This window comes from Kogia breviceps, chromosome 3, assembly GCF_026419965.1.
Source record: "Kogia breviceps isolate mKogBre1 chromosome 3, mKogBre1 haplotype 1, whole genome shotgun sequence".
Lineage (NCBI taxonomy): Eukaryota > Metazoa > Chordata > Mammalia > Artiodactyla > Physeteridae > Kogia > Kogia breviceps.
This window is the reverse complement of record NC_081312.1, coordinates 178,298,370-178,304,119: the sequence shown is the minus strand read 5'-3', so window position 1 is coordinate 178,304,119 and position 5,750 is coordinate 178,298,370.

The window sequence follows — 5,750 nt, the reverse complement described above, 5'->3', positions numbered from 1 at the left end:
ACGAACCCGTGTCCCCCGCATCGGCAGGCGGACTCTCAACCACTGCGCCACCAGGGAAGCCCTAACATGAGATTTAAAAACATCCCCTGAGCAACTATAAACAAATAAATGTTAGTGATAATAACCACTTCTCCATTTTTGCCCTGTAAGCTGGGGGGCTATGAGTCAAATGTACAGCTCAGTTTCTTAGGATGTTAGAAATACACTGTGGTTTCTACCCTTACCCTCACAGCAACTTCCTTTTTCCCCATTGGTTTCTCTTTATCCTGACGTGTTTCTTTCTTTCTTTAACTCTGCTGTATTATAACAAGCTTCCACCACTCCTTTTCCAACAAGTTTGGGTGTGAAGAAAGGAATAACAAAGTTCCTTTAGATGTGAGAAATGTGAATCTTTTAAAGTGTTATTTTCTAGGGCCTCAAGGTAACACCCAGATAAAAAGATAACATGAAAACCGTAGAGCTATATTGTGAGTCTAGGTGAGCCCCAGGGTAGCTTTTACTCACAAATCATGCTTATTTCTCAGAGCGCTGGACAGACGTAAGCCCAGGATTCAGAGACAAAGAAGTCTGGGGTCAAAGCTTCCTTCTCCCACAATGGCATATGTGCAGCAGAATATTCTATTAAGAGTCTTGGGGGACAAGGATACACTGGGGAGGGTAGTGGAGGGGAAGGAAATCCATTTCAGAGGGAAATATTTACAAGATTACCTTCACTTTCAAGGTATAGCAATAGGTCATTACTATTAACTGGTGAACTTGGCAGAGAAAAAAGAACAGTCATATGGAATCATGTACTGTGTCCAGAAAGGACTGATTATTGGCATTTTTCTAGTGGAATGAAGGCATTATAGACACATAATCTTGGTTTTCTTGGTTTCTCTTTCTATGGATTTGCACACAGTTGTACATTAGAGGCATGGATGCTGTACTAGGAACCAGCCTTGATGGACAGTGCTCAGCCTTGGCTGTCTTCCCAATGCGTCACCCCTTTATCAGCGGGCCCCAAACACAGATGGACCCTGCAAGAACACACAAAGCAGCTTTTGCCAAGGGTCAAGTTTCAGCGCTACTGTATAACATTCACAGAGGGCACAGCAGGTGGTGGTTGGACAGTGGCTGATTTACTCCATTCAGTTGATTCCCAAGTTCCTTGATGGACAGGAAGAGTTTTCTTCCTAGACCCTCAAAGCTGCTAATCTCCCAATTTTTAATGTGATTTTTCTTGTTTGGTCCCCCATGGCCCCTCAATCTCTTTAATTCCTTTAGTCTTCCCAGGTTGACCCTGGCCCTGCCCCTTTGGTCTCTGGAGCGGCTGTCAGTCATTCAGTTCCATGGCTTTTGTTGCCAGTATGGCGTATCTACCAAACAACTGGACATATCCCAGTGCCATGATTGATCTGCTTTGATCATTACAGCTCTTTAGTGCAAGTGACAGACAGGCCATTCCAGGGGACCTGAGTCCTCAGGTGTTTGTTTACCCTTTCAGGTTCTAGTTTGCCCTCGTTCTGATCTACTCAGTGTTCTCCCCCCGGTGCTGGCTGTTCTGTAGACTTCAGGCCAACCTCAGATACAGAGATATGAAGCCCTGCAGAGCCTCCCCCACCAGCAGTCAAAATTCCATAAAATGCAACCCATAATAAGCCCTTATTGTATCACTCCTCGTGCTGCTGCTTTCCCGTATTGAATCCTGAGCGATAAATGACTTTAAGCAAGACACCAAGATCTTGGAGAAGCCAAAGTCTATGCAGATACAATTTACCTAATACCATCCCTTTGATTAAAAATGCTAAATCTGGTTTAGATCGTTGTCTTTACCAATATAGGCATTTCCTTTTCATATTTTACTGAAGTCGAGTAATTATAAAGCTTGATTCACTATTTAATATCATATCATAAGCATCAATCATACTGTTTTGTAGTCTTTATAACCCTAATTTTAGAAAGATTTCATATTAGATTGAGTGGATGCTCCATAATTTAATCATTTCCCTGTTGTTAGATATACAGGTTTCTTCTAATTTTTTACTATTACAAATGATCTGAAATACTTCTTTATGCATGTGATTTTCCCCCATATTTTGGAATATTTTATTAGGCTATAATTTCATTAGTTGAGGATAAAAGTATGTAAAAGGTATACATTTTTCATTGCTTTTGATTCATATTGCTTAATTGCTTTCGAAAAGGACTAGAATAATTAGTAATGCTATTAGCAATGGATAGTATTCTTACTAACTGAGTAATATCATTTAAAATAGTCTTTCTTTATTTAACCGAAAAAAATGTACCAATGCAATTTCAAAGGGACTCCACATTGCCCACTTTATACTGGTATCTATTTCCTGCTTTGCAATATCTAGAAAGCAAACACTGATCCCAAGTGGACTGGAAATATTCGAAAGACACTTTCCCTGAAACACAGCTGTTGATTTCCGACTTCTGAATGCAGCCTGCCCAAAATATAAGGATTCAACCATAGACTTTCTCGCTAAACTGAGATTCTTTCACTTTGTGACTGGAGCAATTAAGAGACTCATCAGTGGAGACAGTGTGGAGGCAATGGGATCACGTGCAATTAATGCTCGTATCTTTTTAATTTTAGGTAATAGCACTTCTTCAGAATAACGTCTTCGGGGAAAGCATATTGAATTCAATCTGTTAGGTGAATATTTTCAGTTAGAGAAGGTACAGTATGTATGTATAAATGAACGTACAGACTGCTGGTAGTTTATTTTGGTCCTATAGCAGTCTTGGAAATAGAACTGAGCTTTATATAGCCTCTTCCAGAGCCAGGGGAGCCCTAAGCTCTTTACAGAGCAGGGATTTGGGCTAATGTCTAAATAAACCTCATCCTTAGAGTCAAAGACAAAAAATTCAGACGACAAACTACTTCATCTTTCCATACAATATCATGTAAATGGCTTGATTTGGGGCTTCCATAATTGCACGGCTATTTTGGCTTTATGGATGCGTCTTTCTGCAACTGCCAGTGCCCTGTAGAAGGAGAAAGGCTGTCAAGGATGTCCTAGATGACTCCCTGGGTAGGAGTGGGAATGCTCCTCTTGGAAACAAGTCATGACACCAGTCAACGGAGCAGCATGGTCCTGGCAACTTCAAGATGCTGCCCAGATACACGAGGGCATCTCTGTCTCCAAAGGAGCTATCCTAGCCTTTCCATGGGGGGCGGGGAGTTGGGAGTTACAGTGGGTAGTAGTTGGAACAGGAATTATTGTGGATGACTTTTTTTTTTTTTTTTTTTTGTGATATGCGGGCCTCTCACTGTTGCGGCCTCTCCCGTTGCAGAGCACAGGCTCCGGACGCGCCGGCTGAGTGGCCATGGCTCACGGGCCCAGCCGCTCCGCGGCACGTGGGATCTTCCCGGACCGGGGCACGAACCCGTGTCCCCTGCATCGGCAGGCGGACTCTCAACCACTGCGCTACCAGGGAAGCCCGTGGATGACTTTTGTCCTGTCTACTGAATCGCCTGGTGGGTGAATGTATATATGGCACCCTTTCCTCCTTAGGTTTGGGAATAAATTCAGCAGGCGTGTTTACCAATAGCAGCGTTTTACAGCCTGAACCACACACGCTGGTCTGTGTTGTAACAGTAATAGCCATGCCTTGCATTTGTACAGATACTCAGAGTTTTTTAAACCCACTTACGCTTCACTGGATTGTCTATACAATAACGTCTCAGCTCTTTGCTGCAAGTCTTGTCAGTTGTACCTCTTAACTACATCTCAATTGCCCACTACCCCCTTCTGCCCTTCTAGCTGAAATCATACCATGCTTGTTCCCACATCGTGAGTTGCTACCAAGCTGGTCTTCCTACTTTTTACCCTTCTGAGGCTGTTGGCAACCTATTCTCCCTAGAACGGCTCGAGGAGTCTTTAAACGTCGCAACTCACGACATGTCTCTGCTTAAACCCCGTTATTGTTTTCAGAGTGCTGATAAAGATCTGAAATGCCTGACTGTGGCACAAAGGCCCCGCATGATCTGGCCCCTTCCAACCTCTGCAGCCCGCTCTGCTCTCCCCTCGGTGTCACGGCCCCTCCAGCTCCTGTAAGCGCCTCAAGTACAACCTCAAGCTGCCTTCCCCGAGGACACTGGCACCCGCTGATGCGCCTGCCTGCAAAACCTCTTCCTGGGGCTGAATTCTCATCTTTGGGGCTTTAGCTCAAATATCCCGTCTCTAAGAAACCTTCCCCCCAAAGCGCGGATTCACGGAGAATGTGAGACTCAGACGAGGACCCAAAGCGATGGAAGCACGCAAACCGGAAGAAACCTCGCGCTCCCGGCCCCGCGCTCCTCACTCCTGCCAGAACTGATGCGAGCCTGCGACTTACACGCGCTTTCCTGCCAGTCACTAGGAAGATCATAGGTTATAGGGATACTTTCTATTTTTGTTTTGTTTGCATTCTTTTGACTACGATGTTTAGGAAAATGGGGAAGATATTGCTGATGTTAAGTAATTCCCGAGTGGTTGAGACTGATTCGGGCAGGAGGGACTTGGTTTGAGAACTGACAAAGAACTGAGAAAGACACGTGCTCACCAGCCCCTGTGGAGCCAGGCACCCTTGGGCTCCCTTTCAAAAGGGAGAGAGCTCCCATTTATAGGGAGAGAGCTCCTCTTGCTACATAGTTGTTTGAAAGCACCCTGGAGACTTCCATTTGAAAGATGACCAGAAAACATCATCATGAGTTCTTTGATTTAAAATGGCATTTAAAATAGGACCAATTTCTACCCTTAAGTACAATAATATTTCCTCTAATCTAGGGTATATACACAGATCACTTTTCCTCTGGGATATTTTTTCTCATCCAAACATTGTCTTGCAAATACAATTTTTTACGTGAATTTGTGACTCACTCTCACCTTTTTAACCTAGAAGACGCGCTGGTGTCGGCCGGCCTCCTCTGAGCTATTCATCGGGTCTGGATCATACTGAACACATATGGCGTGTGTCACCCTGGACAGGCAAAACCAAGAGAAAGCCATGAAAAAAGACAAACGTTACTTTTCCTAACCATTAATACGTGCTACTCATCTGCATTTCAGATAGTTTCATGCCCCTTTATTTTATTTTATTTTATTTATTTTTTTTGCGGTACGCGGGCCTCTCACTGTTGTGGCCTCTCCCGTTGCGGAGCACAGGCTCCGGACGCGCAGGCTCAGCGGCCGTGGCTCACGGGCCCAGCCGCTCCGCGGCACGTGGGATCCTCCCGGACCAGGGCACGAACCCGTGTCCCCTGCATCGGCAGGCGGACTCTCAACCACTGCGCCACCAGGGAAGCCCAGCATGCCCCTTTATTTTAGAACAATTGAATCACAAAATAGAATTTTTAAAGACTATTTAGCCTCATAGCCTCATAGATGCATTAAATGGCCTGGGCTGTGTCTCCATCAAGCTTCATCCAGCCTCTATTTAACCACCTTCAGCAGGGAGCACTGACTTTCTTCTATGGCTGCACCATCTTTGCCTGGAATTAATTGGTAGGAAGGTAAGTTGAGCCTAAATTTTTGGCTACTAGCTTGGTCAACAAAGAATGTATGCTTTCATCCAGGACATCAATTAAACACTAAAGAGCCAAGAATAGAGCAGCGGTCAGCTTCTAGAGAACTCTAGAACCATTAATCAACACAGGCTTTGTCCTAAAATCTGGTCGCGGTGATTGATGAGGAGACCATGGAGGTCTTGGGCAGTTAAGGCGCACTATATATTCTGTTAACATTCCCGGGTTGCCCTCC